At 49.8% G+C, this 20664-nt stretch overlaps 1 protein-coding gene and 1 pseudogene across 2 annotated transcripts in view; both read right to left on the minus strand.

The window, feature by feature from the left end:
- NIPAL2 (NIPA like domain containing 2) overlaps positions 1 to 20664 on the minus strand; it is a 590087-nt gene that overhangs the window by 470495 nt on the left and 98928 nt on the right. The window lies entirely within an intron of this gene.
- LOC147724490 (uncharacterized) lies at positions 13175 to 14116 on the minus strand (annotated as a pseudogene).

Raw genomic sequence — 20664 nt, forward strand, 5'->3', positions numbered from 1 at the left:
CGGCTGTAAAATGCAAGCTGCTTCTTACATACGGTAGATGCCACTGGGCAGGCCGAAGAATGGGAGGGGCCCGGTGAACCCCAATAGTGTCTTTATTTGCTCCCCTGGCTGGCAGGCAGGCCGGTTTCATGGGCCATGGGCGCCCTTGCTTCACACCGAGCAGGCCTTGCCTTCCACGCCCTTTGCATTGTGGGTTCCTGCCATGGATAACAATGCTGGCTCCCGCTCCCTCCTTACACATGTAGTCCAGGCTGTAATTATCGCACGCGCTCCTTTCATGCCTGAAGGACGTGTTAAAGCTGTTTTTTTAAGTAATTGTGCCATTGTACACTGGCCCGGCTTCGCGGATCCGCGGACACTTACATTCTCAGCATTAACAAGTAGAAGTTCTTTTTTCAGCATAGCTCGAATCGCACGATGTTTTATTTGCATTGCTCGCCTCCAGGAAATACTGCATACCAGTACCACAGCACTCCACGAGTTCTTTTATTACATAACATGTATTAAACAAAAAGTAATGCGCTTTGTGGGAAAATAAAAGTAAAGTAATAATGGTATGGGACGGGACTGAAGCAGGAAGCGCCTCGGTATGACAGCAGTTTCTGTAAAGAGGGGTGAATTGTCACAATCTGACAAGACGGAAGATATCAATAGTGCAGAAGGTGCAGTGGCTCAGGGGCCAATGGGTGGAGGGGCCCATTGCATCCCAGTTACATATCAGACATGCCAGGGGCCCATTTTTACTGCAAGCATTATAATCCATGGAACCAGATTGTTAGTCTGACATTAAACCTTTGTGTTCTGTAAAGTTTGAGAGTAGAGCAATCACTGCTCTTTTAAATATTTTTTAAGGATGGTCCATTTGATATAGGCAGGGCACGAGTCCTAAAAAGAGAAGTGGGGGGCGATGTCACCGGAAGTGACGTCACGACAGGAAGTGACGTCACGAAAGGTGCGCTCCGATCTCGTCCCAGAGGCTTAAGAGTGAAGTCCGGGTGAAGTCCAGCTGTTTGGCAGGGGGGACGGCGTCCCCCCGTAAAATAAGTGGGAGGACGCTGTCCACCCGCGTGGTACCCAGACTCGAGCCCTGGATATAGGCCTGTAGTTTGCTAGGCTTGATGGGTTCCGGTGTTGCTTATTGAAGAGTGGTCTGATGTAGGAGGTTTTCAGCTCAGGTGGGAACAAACCTAGCTCCAGGGACTTGTTGAGCAGGCCCCTGGCTGCCTCCCCTGCATAGGTTGTCCCAAGGACATCTTCAAAGATTTTCGAAGGCACTCATGCGATCCATACATAGCTTCACTGCCTCCATTTCTTGTGTACAACAGGGTGCACCATGAAATAGTAGGATGCTAAACTATAGGAGTCAAAACGGCACATCTGGCCTGATTCATTAACCTAATTCCTCGAGCAAGTTACACTTAGACATGTATATGCACATTTCTGGGCATAATCAGTGGTGTGTATAATTCACAAAACATTCTTTTAAAATTGTGCAAAGATTTGCTTGATACATGCTGCTTTTGTGAGACAAGATCTGCTCTTAGGAGCAAGGATTGAGCTCTTGAAAGTTTGGGAACATCCAACTACGCACTTGTTTGTAGATATTCAAAAACTTCTCCACAGCCCAATTCTACTCTGGAAACCATTTGAGTACTGCTGCAGTGAAAGGCAGCAGTGCATCCATTTCCATGAATGGGAGTAAAAAACAAAACAAAGCGGGAGGCGGTGTAAGGAAAAGGGTTTCTACATGGGCCACAAAATCTTGTGCTGCAGAGAAAAAAAGATATACAATGCAATTGCACTTCACATAAGAGATTTTCTTGTGCATAAATATATGCAAAGTCCATTTCTGCCTACAGAAAATGCCTTCAAATCAGTGGCGTAGCTAGGCCTTTTGCCACCTGTGGTGGTCCCTGCGTTTGACACCCCTCGGCAGCTGCAGGTAAGAGCAGGGGGTGCTAGCTATCCCTGCATGTTTGCCACATACGACGGCCACAGGTAAGAGCGGGAGGGGGTGCCGGAGGTCCCTGCATGTTTGCCGTCCCCAAAGGCCGCAGGGAAAAGCAGGGGGTGCTACCGCCCCAAAACCTGTACCGCCTTGGGCGGACCACCCCCCTTTCTACACCACTGCTTCACATTGCCACTAATAGTGAGTGACATATGTTTTCTAGGAATGCTTCCTGGAAACTGTAACTCTCTCTGCTTCCCCTCTGTTCTCCTGGAAACCTTTGGGAATTCGTGTTGGGATGGAAAAGTCCTCTGCATAGTAAGAGCTGTGAACCCCTGCCTTGAATGCCCATCTGTATTGGTATTTGGATCCCTAATTCTGATTTTTTGTCATAGGCGAATATGGATCAAGCGCGTGCGCCATGACATAGGCATGTTTTACTTATTGCAGTCTTGTTGGACCGGGAGGAGAGCCCTAAGTGCTGCTCTCATAGTAGTGGAAGGATACTGTTTTCACCAGGAGTTAAGCAGCACAAGCCTGGTGGTGGCAGCATATTGTGTAGTGATCAGTAGTAGTGAACAGGACCTTTTTTACCCTATGTCACTGGAGTGAGGCCTAAAGCCTCACTCACTTTCATAAAAGTTCTGCTGCATCTGCTTAGCTCATCCCTGCCCTACATCAGGTTGATGTGGAAGTGAGTGCGTGGTGGAAGCGCACTGAGTGCATGTGCGCCCATAATAAATACACTACACAAAGATGAAGTGTGGTACAATAGATATTGTAAATGTGTGCGTGTTGGCAGTGTGTGTTATTAAAATAGCACACTCTGATACAGTACAGAGAGACTGCAGTACTGAAGAGTAGGCACTGACTGAATGAATGTGCTGCTTGTGGTGGCATAATACATGAGGGTAACAGCTCTGTGCAGTAAGTGTGCTGTGGATGTGCAGTGTGTGCAAACGTGCCTGCATTGGTACACTACATGGAGGAACTTGGGTTCCATCTTGGGAAGCCCAGGCCTACCTTGCGAAAACATGAGGAGTTAAGGAATCCCCCCCAGACAGATTTGTGTATTGCTGCATTCCTATAAGTGGGTTGGGACATACACTGGAAGATGAGAGAGCCGGTCTCTCTGTGTGCATTGCAAAGGGCTCTGTGATTCAATGATAGATCACAAAGAAGGGGCCTAGATGCATCTCAAGGTTAGAGAGATGGGGCTGATATGGGAATCATAAAAGAGTAGGGCTGAGGGCCCAAGATTAACCTTTTGATTCACGTATCACTGTAGCTGACATCCAGATGTGTGAACTCTGGTCACTCCCATGAATCTTGTTGTGGGTTAATCCGCTTTGGAGTCCTGCCTGCTGTGACGGACATCCTTCAGGAGGAAGAAGTAAGGGGAAAGATGTCCATTTCAAAGAAGCAGAACCCCAACATAAAACTTCAAAGAGCCAGACACCAAATTGCATCTTGTGTCTGAAAAAGGACTATAAGTAGGGGAGTGTGAGACCTCAGAACTTTGTCATCTGCCTAGCAGCCAAATGGGCTGCTTGAGGAGGGAAAGCTCTACAAGATTTCTGCCTTTGACCAGGACTTGGGCCTGAGGCCTGCTTAGTATCCCTGTTGAGTGAGGGGAGATCCCACAGGGAAACCAATACCACCTGTCCTGGAAACTGGAGAACGAGTGCCTGCCTGCTCATCAAGACCAGTGTGCCCTGTGAGGGAGAGTGGAGCACTGGAGGGAGCGAGGTCCAGCGGGGAGCCCTGGAGTGAGGATTCCCTGTGCGAGGTGTGAGGAATCCGTTGCCGCACTGATCGGGCAGTAGCCATGTGCTGAACGGATTCAGCAACCCCATATGCCAGGAGGGGCCACCATAGACTCAGCCAATGAGCGAGATGTGAGGAACCCACCCGCAATGATAAGTCCGTAACTCGAGTGCTGGGTTATTTTGGCGCCCCTGTGTGCTAGGAGGGGCTGTCAGACTCGTGAGTGCCATGGCGGTGGCCCCATATGCCAAGAGGGGCCACTGAAGACGCTGAGGACATGGGTCCAGATCATTGCCCAAGACCAAGAAAATGCTGCTATGACCAAGGCAGGACCAGCCCTCATTCTGTAGATTGCACAGAAGGAGGCCAGAGGATCAACAGGACATTGCCGTAGCAAGGAGACCACGCCCATCCTTGTAGAGGGCAAAGTGACTTGCTGTACGATTGCCGGAGCAGGAACATCCCCGATCACCAGATCCAGCTGAGGCATGGTTCGGGGGAGAGAACCTGCACCTGCCAGGTGCTGCCATGTGTGATCTTGGGCAGCCAGACTTTGCTGTTCTGGAGCAGGACTGCACGGCACCACTGAAGGGTTCCATACCACCGAAGCGGTTAAGCAGAGAACTGGGCCTGTGGGACACTGAGGGACATACTGCCATTGGTGCTGCAACTCCATAGACTCTAGTGAGCTTATTAAAAGAGTCTGTGGGAAGACCTCTTGAGTACAGCTTAATAGTTTACATTCCCGGGGTGCTGTCATCAGTGAATGGGGAATACCATTGAACCCGTTGAACTAGAGGTGGGAGGACAGGCAGTGGCCTGACAACTACTAGAACCCTGACTTCAAAGGGGATTGTGTTATTGCTTTTGAATTTCTTTTACCTTTGCATGTGTAGAGTTAGAATTAAAATACTTCTTTTTATATAAAAAAGTATTTGACTAAACATTGTTTGCATTGCTTGCACGTTGAGTTATGAGTCGTGTTCACTGATCTGTGTCTGCGCTTCCCCGTGAAGGAGCCTTGACTGCTCGTCCTACTCTACCCAACTTAGTCAGGTACAGAAGGGGGTGCTTTGCCTAGCTGATCCCGATCCATAGTAGGGAAGGCCCTGGGACATCAAGAGTAAAAGGCGTCAACCACCATGGTTGGATCCAGTAACTCCTGCTTGTCTCGAGGCCCTCTGAATGGGGTTCAGACAATTGCCCTAAAAAACAAAAAACAGCAGGCAAATTTCCTTTTTTCAGATTTTGGCTCTCTGATTTAAATTTAAGTAGACACTCAAATTTTTGGAGATTTACATAAATGCCCAGTCATTGGCATGGGAATCAAGTCATAGACTCCCATTATTAAGTAATAACGCATTGCATTCAGTTATTAAAAAATGGGTATTTTTTTAGCTCTATTTAGCGTGAACTAGACCCGAAGGTATCAGAGCGCTTTACATGAGCATCAGTTGCATTACAGACGAACACATTCCAAGATAAAAGCATTACAGCCAGTATCTGTAACCCACATTGCTATGTATAAAAAATATCAGACATCATGCATTATAGTTCACTCATACCGTACATGTGAACTTAGGGAAGCAAAAAAAACCATAATGATTATTCACTGTGCATATTTACTAGCAAGACCACTTTTTGTAGCTTGTGCGGACTTGCGAGGAAATGGTATGTGGAGAAGTGTGGCTCAGGGGTTAGAGGCGGCAGACCCGGAAGCTGAGATCGGCCCTGGACCAGGGTTCAATTATCCGCCTCGGCGGGTCTTGGGCTAAAAATTCCACAGACTTGATAATTCTTGCTCCGGTGCCTTCTCGACTCGCGGGTTCACACTCTGCGACTCTGGGCAATAGCTTGTTTAATCTCCACAACGGCCCCTCGCGGCGGGATGCCTGGCTTTCACCTTGTGGATACCCTGCCGGGGTTATCTCACAGGGGAGTACCAGGACGGGTTCCCTAAGCAAGCGCCGGGAAACCCACTGCGGGTAGCTGTGCGCTATATAAGCTCAAATACATTTACATTTGAATAGTTTTTATGCCACCGTAATTCCTTTAGCTTGTTCACTTTGACTCGCCTGTGAGTACGAGCGAGTGTTTGAAGTGCCTGCTGCCATTTTCTGTGGTTGCCGGTCTAGTTGCTGCAGTGGGTAGTACTTAAGTTGGGGTTTACTATTGCTAACGGCTGCCGCTCTATGCTGGATGTCTCCCATGGAACTGGAGGCTGTAGCAAGTGCGATTTCTTATTTCTGACCCCACCAACAGTGTCTGCTAGGGGGAGTGAGAGCCAGCCTACCCTTTTAAGAACACGCTGCTATGCACTGGATTGTCGTTCTCTTGTCAAGCATAAAGCAGCGGTTTTCGACCTTCTGGTAGGCCATCATCCAGAAGTTTTATTTCTTCCTGAAACTTGGTAACAGAGCACTCAGCACCAGATATACTTGACACTTTTCCTCAGGGTTACGCAATTATGAGATTTGATAGGGAGACTCAAAGGGGAGAGGGATTGCCAATATTTTCAGACAAACTTTACACTGTATCTTTTCAGAGATTAATATTGCAGGCTGTGAGGCAGCTTTTTTTACAATAGTGCTTTCAAATACATTTACCATAAGGAGGTTTTTAATTTATTGACCACCAGGCCCATCCTCAAACTTTATTACTGAGTTGGTTGATATTCTGCTGTCTTTCTTGTAGCACTATACCCATTTTCAAGTGCTGGGTGACCCTAATCTTCATGTTGAAGATGGTACATACAAGTCAGCTGTTACCTTGGCTGAAGAGTTAGAGACTTTCCAATGAGTGCAATTGGTACATGCTTCCACGAGTAAGATGGGCCATATGTTGGATCCGATTTTCTCTAATTTCACAGGAGTGGTGGTCAACACTCCTATTTTTCTCAGTTGGTTTAATCACTGCGCCATACCTTTTCAGATCCGCTTGCCCACTTTCACACCTATTGCTAGTACAGGTAGGTAGATTATATCACAAAAATGAATGAAAGTCACCCCAGCTGCTTTTTACAGAGGCCTTGGTTGCAAGCCGTCCAATTTTAAGTGAGTGGGTAGAAGCATCAAATTTTCAAATGGAAAATTAGATTACTAATGCTCTTGATCACATTGCACCAATGATGAACTATACAGCAAAATGCCTCAAACCTTTGGCTGAGTGGTTTAATGAGGAGCTTTGGTTTCTAAAAAAGACTTGTAAATGTCTTGAGTGGCGCTGGCGTCGTAATTTCAATGTCTTGGACGAAGCTACCTATCGCAAGCCATTGAAAGATTACCAAAAACAGATTCAAATTACGTGCAGCCACTTTTATGATGATAACATTGAGGGAGCACAGAACTCCTTGTGGAAGTTATGTACCGTTGTAAAAGCACTATCCTCCTTCGATCGAGTCTCTATGGCCATTGTTCCTTCGGTGGAGGGATGTACAGTGATCGCTCAGTTATTCTGGGATAAGGTTTCTAATATTCCTTGCAGGTAGAGGTTAGAGATGCCCCATGCCCTGAAACCTGGTTTGAACCACCGCATGTAAGCATGGACACTCCAGGTTTAACACCTTAACTACAGAAGAACTGAGTGCTCTGATGGGCATGGTGAAATCAGGCTCTCCAAATGATCCCACCGTGCCCATGATTTTGGGATGAGGAAGGGAGGCTATCTTACCTGGACTGTGTGACCAACTCAATACATCTTTTACATGAGGGCAAGTCCATTTGAGGTGGAAGCAGGCTATGGTTGTGCTATTATTGAAAAAGCCTACTCTGGATCCTACAAAACCAGAAAATCTTAGACCTGTCTACCTACTCCCCTTCTTTGCCAAGGTGGCAAGAAGCATGTAAATGATCAGCTGATGAGGTTTGTGGAGGCCCAGGACTTTATGCATGAGACCCAATCTGGTTTCCGACGGAGTTCAGTATGGAGTCGGCACTACTGCTAGCATCTGAATCCCTGAGACAGATATCGGATGGGGGCAAAACTGCTGCATTGATTATGTTAGATATATATGTGCAGCCTTCGACGCCGTATCCTACGGCCTTTCGTTCTTTCTTCAAAACCGCACCTTTCAGGTGGTTCAAAGACCATTCTTGTCAGAGGCTGTTTTCAGCAGCGGCTGGCGATTCTTGAAAGTGGTGAGGTGCAAAATTTGTTCTTGACTTTCAATGTGTGCTCGACACTGACTGAGACAAAAGGGCTTATAATTGGTTTGCGGTTCCACTCCAAGAATATTTTTCTTAGAAATCTAAAGCTTGAGTAGTCAAATCAGATTAGAGAAAATTCAGTAGGATAAGTAAATGTTAGACTGTGGCACCACGCCGTGATGTTGTAGAAGAGCAAGAATTTTATTTTAGTCAGGTTCCAGTAAGTGCTTTTGATTATATTCATATACAAGTAAGTCCAATAGATTGATACTGAAGCATATTCTGCTGCATTCAACAGGCATGCACATTTTTAGGTCTCGCCTGTCGATGCGCATGCGCATCGAGCAAGGCGAGAGTATTGGGACTTATCTACTCTTTATCCACACTGCAAGGAATCGTGGCGATTCCTTGCAGTGCCCGTGACTTTTAAGCTCAATGCGCATGCGCATTGAGCTTAAAAGCGCGTGCACGTCCGTCTTTGTTTACCCGCTCCGCCCCCTCCCCGCCGTCTCGCATTTCCCCTGCCGCATCAAAGGCTTTTACGGCCGGCCGGCCATGCTTTCAGTTTCACGACCGGCCGGCCGTGTAAGGACTTAGGTGAACAATTTCTCGTGCCCCGTTTCTTTCACTTTGCGGTGTGCAAAAATAACATGAAAGGGTTTAGCGATTTCTTTACAATCCAATTTGATTTTTTGTTGTTGTCCAATTAAACAGCTGCCAGATCTAATCGAAGGCGCTATGTAACTTCCTGGTCCGTCACTCAGAGCGCCACGTCGGACCAGCCCCACACACATTTCCCTAGCTTTAGTGACACTTGGGCACCCACCACCTGGCATGTATTTATCTCCGCTCGCTCACAATGGCGTATTATACATTTCTAAAGTGGGGTTTGTTTTATAAGTCATAACTCCCCTCCCCCATGCTTGTCTCCCCTCCCCCTGTCTGGAAAAGTGTCTCTTGCCTTTGGCAGCAAGCGGATGTTTTTGTATGTGCTGGCAAATTGGCACATCCCATTTCCCCCTCCCATCCCCCAAGCCCCCTCCTCTTCTCTGTGATGGATGCAGCTAATTGCACTCAGCTCCTTCTCAGCAGAGGCTGCGAGCATCTCCCCCCCCCCTCTCCGTGCATTTTTGTGAATGGGGAGACTTACGAGTCTCCTACTATCATTCTCTTTTTGTATACCGTGGCAGCCCATATCCTGCACTGGGAGCTGCTGGCTTCCCGGTGCTTCTCTCGTTCCCTCCCTGACATGGTAGCTGGGGCAATAATCCCGTAAGCTCCCAAAGCGTCAGTGATAGAGTGTCTGACTTGGGACTAAGAGCAGTGTTTAATTTATTTTAAAAACAAAGTGTCTATGCCCGAAGCTCTGCTCAGAAGCCCACGGTTGTACGAGTAAATCTCGTCTCGCCTGATATCGAGGCGGATGGTCTTAAATACAGGTCATGACTCATTAATCCACTGCCAGACACCTTACATTCCAACACACCCGGTTCAGATAGAAGACTACTGATTTCAAAGCTACCCCCCAAATACCGATTTGAACCCTCACTCACACTCACTCACTCACCCTCACTCACCCTCACTCACCCTCACTCACCCTCAACCCCTCAACCCCTCACCCTCACTCAGCCTCACTCACCCTCACTCACCCTCACTCACCCTCACCCTCACTCACCCTCACCCACCCTCACTCACCCTCACCCTCACCCTCACCCTCACTCACCCTCACCCTCACTCACCCTCACCCTCACTCACCCTCACCCTCACTCACCCTCAACCCCTCACCCTCAACCCCTCACTCACCCTCACTCCCTCACCCTCACTCACCCTCACACTCACTCACCCTCAACCCCTCACCCTCACTCACCCTCAACCCCTCACCCTCACTCACCCTCACTCACCCTCAACCCCTCACCCTCACTCACCCTCACCCTCAACCCCTCACCCTCAACCCCTCACCCTCACTCACCCTCACTCACCCTCACCCACCCTCACTCACCCTCAACCCCTCACCCTCACTCTCACTCACCCTCACTCACTCACCCTCACCCTCACTCACCCTCACTCACCCTCACTCACCCTCACTCACCCCCTCACCCTCAACCCCTCACTCACCCTCACTCTCACTCTTCCTCACTCACCCTCAACCCCCCACCCTCACTCACCCTCAACCCCTCACCCTAACTCACCCTCAACCCCTCACCCTCACTCACCCTCAACCCCTCACCCTCAACCCCTCACCCTCACTCACCCTCACCCTCAACCCCTCACCCTCAACCCCTCACCCTCACTCACCCTCACTCACCCTCACCCACCCTCACTCACCCTCAACCCCTCACCCTCACTCTCACTCACCCTCACTCACTCACCCTCACTCACCCTCACTCACCCTCACTCACCCTCACTCACCCTCACTCACCCTCAACCCCTCACTCACCCTCACTCTCACTCATCCTCACTCACCCTCAACCCCCCACCCTCACCCTCACTCACCCTCAACCCCTCACCCTAACTCACCCTCACCCTCACTCACCCTCAACCCCTCACTCACCCTCACTCACCCTCAACCCCTCAACATCAACCCCTCACCCTCACTCACCCTCACCCTCACTCACCCTCACTCACCCTCACTCACCCTCACCCTCACTCACCCTCACCCTCACTCACCCTCACTCACCCTCACCCTCACTCACCCTCACCCTCACTCACCCTCACCCTCACTCACCCTCACCCTCACTCACCCTCACTCACCCTCACCCTCACTCACCCTCGCCCACTCTCACCCTCACTCACCCTCACTCTCACTCACCCTCACTCACCCTCACTCTCACTCACCCTCAACCCCTCACTCACCCTCACTCACCCTCAACCCCTCAACATCAACCCCTCACCCTCACTCACCCTCACCCTCACTCACCCTCACCCTCACTCACCCTCACCCTCACTCACCCTCACCCTCACTCACTCACCCTCACCCTCACTCACCCTCACTCACCCTCACCCTCACTCACCCTCACTCACCCTCACCCTCACTCACCCTCACCCACTCTCACCCTCACTCTCACTCACCCTCACTCACCCTCACTCACCCTCACTCACCCTCACTCTCACTCACCCTCAACCCCTCACTCACCCTCACTCACCCTCACCCACCCTCACCCACCCTCACCCTCACTCACCCTCAACCCCTCACCCTCACACAGTGCAATAGGTCTCGGAGCATTTGAGTTAGAGCTTTTAGAAATGTTTATGGCTTTTTTTTTTAATTCTTTAGCATTGGCTACAGGAAACAAAAATGCTAAAGATTTACAAAAAAACCCATAAACAATTCTAAAAGCACTAACTCTAATGCTGCGAGACCTATTGCATTTCCAATGCTTGTTTGCAGAGCTTCTTGGTATAAGCATAACTCTACTAGATGACTCTATATTTAAGCTGACAGTTGGACATGGGGAAAGTCAAATTATCAATGCTATACTAAACACTAAAAATTAAATGATAGGATACACTCAGGCTTATACACTAGCTGGCAGATGCATCAACGGAAATACCTCCGGGTAAAACAGCGAATCGGTAAAACAGGCCGATACCGAACGCAAAACCTGAAAATGCTATGCATCAAACAATAATTCGGTAAAAAATAAAGAATCGCTAAAAAAAACCCGCGGTAAATTACCGAATCGCTAAACAGACAATCGGAATTACCGAACCCCAAAGCTGACCTCGGTAATACCGAATCGCTATTAACGAATCGCAATGGTATGCATGAAAAGTCGCTAATACCGAAAATCCCCAAAATCGCTACTTAGCATGAGCAACATAAGAGGAATCACAATCAGGAGATAAAGTAAACTGAAGGACAGAAAAAAAAATGAAACCCCATCAGCAGATGCTGACAATCAGTAACCCTTCATAAATGCCCTGGGGAACCCCACTTGTCAACCAAAATGGCTGCCCTCTATGTGCTTGGTAGGAGGAGGAGGATCAACGCCCAGGCCCAGCACAGGAGGATGATCCAGGACAGGATCTTCAGGGTGCGCATCACTTTGCTGGGGCAGACCGAGGAACAGGTGTACGACAAGTATAGACTCAACCGTGCCATGATAATGCGCCTAATAGCAGACCTGGAACCATTACTGCAGCACGAGACCCTTAGGACCAACGCCATACCAGCCCATGTGCAGGTCCTATGCTGCCTGCACCTGCTTGCGTCTGGAAGATTCCAGGGGGTAATAGCTGAGACTGGAGGCGTGCCGCAAAGCGCTTTATCACGCTTCTTCCACCAGTTCCTAGAGGCCATGCTGACATTAATAAATCGCCACATCACCTTCCCCACAACCCTCCAGCAGCTGATCCGCACCAAACGGGAATTCTACAAGGTGGCACAATTCCCCCATGTCATAGGGTGTGTTGACTGCACGCATGTCTCCATCAGCCACCGAATACATATTCCGCAACCGGAAGTCATATCATTCTATAAATGTGCAGGTGGTGTGCAATGCCAAGTACATCATTACGGACCTTGTAGCCCAATACCCCGGGAGCACACACAACGCTTACATATTCCGTCACTGTGGCCTCCACAGGCGCCTGATCAACGGTGAGTTTGGAGAGGGACACCTACTAGGTACATATTGATGCATCATCGTACTCTCCATCCACTCCATCTCCACATGTATATTTGCAATCATGCTGATGATCATTCTCTCCCCATCCTGCAGCTGACAGCGCATACGCATTGCGTGAATATCTACTCACTCCCTACCTCAACCCAGCTACAACCACAAGAGCAGCGCTACAACAGAGCACACGTCAGCACAAGGAATGTGGTTGAGCGGACATTCGGCATCCTCAAGAGCCGCTTCCGAATACTGCACAAGACTGGAGGTGCCTTGCAGTACGACCCAGTGACCTGCTGCCAGATCATTGCTGTGTGTGCCATCCTGCACAACATCGCCACACGCAGGGGGATACCCATAGAGGTGGACGGAGAGGATGAACTACGTGCACAGCAACCACCCCCCCAACACCGACAGGCGCATGTGCCCAACAGAGCTGAAGGGCAACGGAGGAGGACATACATCACACGGAATCATTTCTGAGACAGGTAAGAGAGTGGCTTGACAACAGGATCAGATTTGCAAGGGTTTAATGGGCATGGACACCTGACTGGTGCAGATAAACGTAACACAAACATGCTGCTGCTGCAGTAAAAGTCAAACTTAAATTGTCCCTTCTCAGAACGGGTGATGCGTGCGGCACTTTAGTCTGGCCATGGTTACGTCACCAAGGACAGTGTGACTTTGCCACATGTTCACTTCCATTTGCCACGTACCCCCAGTCTCTTGTCCTGTGACTCCTCGGCTTCTACACCATGGGAGTCTGTGGCAGTTGCATTGCGGCCACTGCGCCTCCTCCCGCTGGTGTCCGACAGGGAGACGCTGCTGACACTGGAGGCTGCCTCACTCCCCTCTTCCGCTCCCAGACTGCTGACACTGGCTGACCCAGGCTGCAGTTGCTCCACTGCAGTGGTCACCCTCTCAAGGGCCTTTGCCACATCCCCACAATAATGACCTAGGTCCACTTGCAGGGACACAGACCTGCGGGACAGCACAGCCGTGCTGTTGCACAGCTTATTAATGGCCTTGTTAGTTGAATTCACTGCCAGCATGATCTGCCTGTGACGCCGGCGCTCACTCTGTTGGCCGGCCACTACGACACGTGTCAGTTCTTGCAGGCAAAACTTTATTTAATTGTTGCCAGCAGCTACGGCAGTGGTGTGCTCACGCACAGCGTCAGTCATGTTGCCAAGTTTGTTGCAAAGTTTGGTCATGGAGAGTTTCATGGCACCCATGTGTCTCTCCTGCAGGCGCTGGACACGCAGCATCCGGGTCTCCACAACTCCGTACCCTTCGGACAGATCGACTGGTCTTGCAGCAGCCCGACCCGGGGGCACAGCTCTCTGCCTGATGCGCTGTCATGCTGCAGTTTGGCTGGTTGGAGTGACGACAGCCTGGCGTGGAACATTTGGGGGTGCTGAACTGTGATCTGACTCCATCACGGGCAGGGAGGGAACATCTGCTCTGCGGCTCTGCGGAGTGGCCCGCACTGGTGGTGGTGGTGGTGGTGGTGTCTTGGACCGCGAGGATGGTGGGGGTGGTGGTGGTGTCTTGGACCCCAAGGATGGTGGTGGTGGTGTCTTGGACCGCAGGGAGGATGAAGGTGTTGTCCGCCGTGGTGGTGAAGGGGAGGACATGGCTTCAGCTCCCTGTGAGCACTCTGCTTCTGACAACACTGGCATCTCAGAGATGACGAGGCGGGCACTGTCGTCAGAATCAATGGGGGATGCATCTGTGTGTGAAACAGTGCATAGTTATTATCATGGTATAGTATGTGAAAATAGCTGTGGCATCTCACAATAAATAACTTTTTCTGTCTGACATTTGGCCCTTTGCTGCTGTATTCATCTCTGGGCTCAGGCATGCACCCATTCATGTATTGACTACAACTCCCATGGTGCAACACAGTGGTGAGGGTATGTGTTTAGGGCAACGCTACATGGGCACTGGGTCTGGCATGGGGGATTGGGCAGGGACTTAGTACACGCTGCATTGTTACGCTGCCATGCTTCTTACCTTGTCCTCCTTCCGCAGCACCAGAGGTGTCCAGACGTGTGACCCCCACAACAGCTTCCGGTTCTATGGTGGACTCCATTAGATCTTCCAGGGCTGTGTTAGGCGTCACATTGGATGTGCCCCCTCCTGTGCCAGCAGCATCCTTGATCCTCTGCGCAATCTTCTCCTTGGCCCTCTTACGCAGGTCATACCAGCGTTTTTTTAAGTCGTCGATGCTGCGGTGGGTGACTCTGCATGCATTTACCTTGTCCTTGATGCGCAGCCACATCTTTAGTTTTTCTGCCTCTGGCACCTTCAGCGACAACTTCCCAAACAGTCGGTCATTGTTGCTGGTCACACACTCTATTAGGATTTCCAGCTCCTTATCAGAAAACTTGCGTTTTCACTTTCGGTGTGTGTCCTTTCCCTGCTGGGGGGCCTTCTTCTCCATCTTGTCCTGCTTGCCTTGTCCTGGTTGCTACTGGTTCTGTCTGGGTCCTCAGCTCCTGTGCTCTGCCTCCTCCTCTGTGCTACTCCGACCACAGAATGCAGCGTGGCTGTCCTACTTCCTGGTTGTGATGTCATCGGCCTGCTTCCGAAGCGTCGCGTAATTTTCCCGTTTTCGCTATTACCGAAGTCGCAAATACCGGATTCACTAATACCGATTCGGTATTAGCTAACTCGGTATTTGCTACTCTTGCGGTCGTACTTTCGCTATTTAATAGCAATTTTTACCAAATCGGTAATTTTTACCGATTAGTTTGATGCATCGCGGTTTGCATGTCCTTAATAGCGAATCGTTATTTTTCGCTATTACCGACATGTATTACCGATTGTTGATGCATATGCCCGTAATTCACTTAACTTCTACATACCATATACTAGTTTAGACACATTATAAGACTGAATGAGGTGTGCGTTACTAAAGAATATCAGTGGCTAACAAGAGTTTTGGAAAAAGGTATTTTTTTTAAAAATAACTGAAAATTCCAGATTACAACCTCCTTAGGGATTGATGCAAGTATTTCACATAGTGATGCAAAAATAGAAGAGTGTATGGTCTCTGCATTCACTAAGCAGGGAAATGTAGGCATAGGTCCTTTGCATGCCTTTTTCACAGTGATATGTATAGTCCCATTTCACTTTATACTTTTCCCAGCAGTATAATTTAAAATGGTATAAAATGTGTTGTATTAATTTACACCTGCTCATGGTTTTCAGACAGTGCAGTTTCTCTACATGTTGCTAGAGGACTTTTATTCAGATGATGGTGACTAGTGCGATGGACGGTGTCAGAGGGCTCTGCTATCAAGAAATATATGTCCACAAGGCTACTGGGTGCAGTTTGTCAATGCTGGGCGACAACAAGTCAGCTGCCACACACGACTGATGCACAAAGAACCAGACACATTTGAGCTTGTGTTTAGTGCACCCGACTCATTGTTTCTCTCAATTCATGTTTTTACATAAACGAAGTGAGATAAACCTAGCTTGAAACAGAAGGAAGGTGTTTTTCTCGTCGTTTTTTTTTCAGTTTAAAATAGCACAAACACGTCCTGAACGTATTGAAGTGCTTTATATAAGAGCCATTTAGTTACATTTGTTAACCTCAGATGCATGTTTTAGAGGGCCGAGGAGTTTAAGCGATTTGCCCAGAATCACAAGATTTTGAGCTGACGCCGAGACTCAAACCTGTTTTCCCAGTTCGAACGTCGGCAGCTCTGGCTGGAATGCCATATCCCGTCTCTCTGCTCTGTAATTGTACTTCTTTCTGACTTGTTTGTTTTAGGGAACTTATCTAGATGTCGTCTTCCCTGTAAAACATCTTATTGACGCCCGCACACACAATGAGTCAGACACACTCACTCATACATACACACCACACTGTCACGCACACGAGCTCCAGACATCCTGGTCCTGCTGCATGCTACCCTGCTGCATGGTGAGCTCTCTTGCCTCTGACTTTTTTGCAGCACGGCACGTGATACCCGGCTATGATCTGTGGCTTGCAGAGGTTGAACGAGCAGTATCCGCCCTGGTGTCACACTCTGTTTTCTAGTCCATCAGAGGGAAGGCAGCCTGCCATGACCCAGAGACAAGGAGCCAGTTACCATCACATGGCCCAGTGGATTCACAACCGAAGCGAGGAACCTCTGTTCTTTGCCCTCTGTATAGCACACGCTTGAAGAAGCACATCAAAAAGTATCCAACCAAGAATTATAGACTGTATGAAGCAACAAGGGAACGAAGGGCTGCGTGCAATGGTGTTTGTGTGAGTGTGTGTGTGGGGGGGGAGGGGAGGGGGGGGGGAGATTAGTAACATTAACAACTGCTTACATGAAATAATTACTTCCTAGCCTTGTCTTTTCGTCCCATTCCTTAACAGTGAGCAGCTAGTCTGCTCTCCATAAACCTAATACCTAGCAGAGCTTTTAGTACTTCCCCCAACATGGCGCAACCAATCAGTAGTAGTAGTAGTAAGCATACTTTTATAGCGCAACTATCACCCAGAGGGTATCCTGGCGCTTTGACTCATACTGACCTAGCCCACACAACAGAAGGAATTTACACATCCCTAGGAAAAAGATGGGATTTCAAGCCTTTCTTAAAAGAAGCAAGATTGTCAATGCTCCTTAATGTTAGCGGGAGAGAATTCCAGAGTTTGGCTGCAGTGTGACCAAAGGAACGGCCACCCATTCGCACCCTTTGCATTCTAGGCACCGCCACTAGATAGGCTGATGAGGACCGTAAAGATCTGGCTGGGGTGTACCAAAGAAAAAGCTCTTGTACCCGTACAGGCCCCTGACCATGAAGGGCCTTGAAGACAATGCAAGATGCTTTAAAATCAATACGCTGAACGATGGGCAGCAAGTGCAGATCCTTCAGCGCTAGAGAGGAGGAGGCCGAGCGCAATCGGGAAAGGGCCAGCTTAGCTGCCATGTTCTGAATGCGTTGCAGCTTGCCGATCAGACAGCCAGGGGCACCCAGCAACAACACATTACAGTAGTCTAATCTACTAAGGATGATGCTGCGTACTACCTCTGGTCTGACTAAGGTCGGAAGCAGGGGGAGAATTTTACGCAAAGAACGCAGTAGCATCATACAGGTGGCAACAGTTTTATTGACAGAGGCATCCAGCTGGAGATTGGGTCCAAACAGGACGCCCAAATTGTGCGCGGAGTCTGCCGCCGCTACGGTGCCCTGGGAAGAAAGTGGCCAGAAAGCCACTGGCAGAGGACGAGGGGTGCGGTCCAAGGAGCAGTGTAGAACCTCTGTTTTAGCGCTATTAAACTGGAGGGAATTTAGGCGCATCCAGTTCGCCGTGGCTGTCGTACACCGATGAAAAGTCTCCTATGACACAGCATCCCTGCCTTCAAAGGAAAAGATAAGCTGGGTATCGTCAGCATAATTCACAACTGAGATACCAAATGATTTTATCAGCCTGACCAAAGGGCGAAGATATAAATTAAAAAGAATAGGGCTTATAGCCGACCCTTGGGACACCCCTTGCCCCACTATCCTGGGGGCAGACCTAAAAGGTGGCAAGGCCACTACCTGGAGAGGGTATAGGGGTAAGCGCGCCACAACACATCCTGTTCATTTTTTTCGGACTCTCTTCAGTTACCTTTTGCCTAGCGGAGCTGTTGGTCGGGTGAGTACCCTATTTTATGTGTTTCATTGGCGGCCTGCTGTAGCGGTCGCTTTTGTCTTCTATATTGAGGGGGATTGTGCTTGAATTGTGCTGCATTTTTGTGGCCCGCTCTAGCGGCCGCTTGTGCCTATTCATGTTCTTCGGCCCTTCACTCACTTGTACGCGGCCTTCCTTAGAGGCTGTTCCTTTTTTGTGTGGTCCCGTCGCGCCCTGCTTTAGCGGGTGGGGTTCCTCTGTGATCTGTCCTGTGGCGCTTGGCGTCCTTTGGGATTCCTGCATCCCCTGGGGTTTTTTGGGCAGCCGGATGCTTTTTTATGTGTCCGCCCCCTTTCCTGGTAGCACGAGAAGTCGGGGCCTCGAGACTTAGTTTCTTTGAAGAACAAGTCTTTTTTCTGTTGGTCCCGACCTCTGCTGGTTGTGTTTGGTGCCTGTCTCCTTTCACTTTTTCTGCACTGCCATGGACCAGGGTGCTTTTGGGGCTGCCGCTCCTCCTTTGGATGCCCTGTGCCTCCTCATTGATGAGGCGGTTGCTGCTGCTTTCTGGGCTCAGGAAGTGGCTAGCCCTCCTGTCAAGGTGCCTAGTGGGTCTTTTGTTCAGCCTGACCCTTCAGCTGACGATGTGGGGACCGAGGATAATGACTGTGTGCGTGGTCGCTTTGTTCAGGGTGCGGAGCTCTCTGCTTTATTTGACCATGGGCATGGCAATTTGGGTTTCGATCCTCCTGTGCCTGATGTCCTGGAGAATGAATTTTCACTCAATATCACCAGCCAGATCCTGAGTCCTTACCTTCTCATGGCGCTGTGCGCAAGGTGCTTGAATGGAAGGATGTGGATAAATCTGTCTTCCCTTGCTTTTTGTGTAAGCGTCATCCTTTGGAGAGGTTTGCTGCTGAGTTCCCCCAGTCTGTAAAAGTGGACAATTTGATGGCTGGTCTTTCCTCGCCGGGTTTGGTTCTTTATGATGATGCCCTTCCTTCTGACGCTGAGGATAAGCGGGTGGAAGGGGCGGTGAAGCGTTCCTATGCTGCTTCCAACTTTGCTGTCAGGGCGACGACCTACTCCAACTACATGGTCCAGTCCCTGCTGAAAGATTTCCCGACCCTGGCTCTTCTTTGGCAGGACTGGGAAGATACCTCCTCTCTCTTCGCCCTCATGGAGCTGCAGGTGCGATATTTTTCGGACATTTCTTTTGACAATTTGGGTGCCGCGGCGGCTTAGATTGCTGCCAAGCATCATCTCTGGATGCGTTCTTGGAAGGCTGAGTCCTCTCAGAATTCGGTCCTGCTCAAGCTGCCCTTTGTGGGGTCCATGATGTTCGGGCCCCTGCTGGAAGATTTGGTCAAGCAGTCAGTGGAGAACCGTAAGCTGGCGGCTCCTGTTTGCCCTCCTTTGGGGGGACGGGGGTTTGGCTACTGCCGTGCCTTTGGGTTTTCTTCTGAATGGGGTGCTTCACAGCCCTTTCGAGGCAGGGGTTGTGGACAGGTCCCGGGCTCCCGCCGGTGGTGCTGCCCCCGCTCCGTCTCCTGCGCAATGACTGTCTGCCCTTTCCAGTTGGGTGTCGCCTTCGCTTTTTTCTACATCAGTGGTTGGTTTTACCGATGCCTGGGCGGTGCAGACTGAATCGCAGGGTTATCAGATTGAGTACTCCTCTCCTCCCCTGCAGGTCTTCAGGGAAACCCCCCTGCCCCGTCACCCTCTGCGACAGGCGGCCTTGCAGGCGGCCTTCTGTTGGACAAGGCGGCTATCGTGGAGGTTACTCCTCTGGAGCGAGGCAAGGGTTGTTATTTGATACTCTTCCTGGTCTCCAAGACGGATACGTCAGACCTGCTCCCTGTCTTGGTTCTGAAAAGTGTCTATCTCTACATTCCCAGGTGTACTTTCAAAATGGTGACTTTGCTGTCCATCCTGCCTCTGGTGCTGCAAGGGTGTTTCCTTGCTTCCCTGGACCTGATGGATGCTTACCTGCACGTCCATATCCATCCTGCGGATCAGACGTATCTTCTTTTTCTGATGGATCCCGGCACTGTCACTTCCGGGTGTTTACTTTCGGCCTTTCATCCGCGCCAAGGGTTTTCACGTAGCTCTTGGCCCCTCTGGTGGGTATTCTCCATTCCAGGGGTCTTCAGGTTTTAACCACCTCGATGATTGGTTGATTGTATCTCCTTCTTTCTCTCAGGCTCTGTCAGATCTGGACCAGGTCTGTCATCTTCTGGAGTCCTATGGGTTCTTCATCAATCACCGGAAGTCCTCCCTGCTGCCCTCCCAGACTCTGACGTTCCTTGGGGCTCTCTTCCGTATGGATCTGGGGATGGTGTTCCTCTCCCAGGAGAGGCAGTTGACTTTGCTACGTCACCTTTCGTGGGTTCTGTCTCAGTCCCAGGTGTCTGCCCTGCTGTGGTTGAGGAGTCAGGGGGAGATGGCTTCCACTCTGCATCTCCACCCTTAGGCGCGTCTGAATTTGTATCCCTTCCGGCATCAAGTCCTGGCCCACTGGGATCCTACCTCTCAGAACTACAACGCTCTTGTTCCTGTCACGCT

Source organism: Lissotriton vulgaris, chromosome 4_1, assembly GCF_964263255.1.
Source record: "Lissotriton vulgaris chromosome 4_1, aLisVul1.2, whole genome shotgun sequence".
NCBI classification, from domain to species: domain Eukaryota; kingdom Metazoa; phylum Chordata; class Amphibia; order Caudata; family Salamandridae; genus Lissotriton; species Lissotriton vulgaris.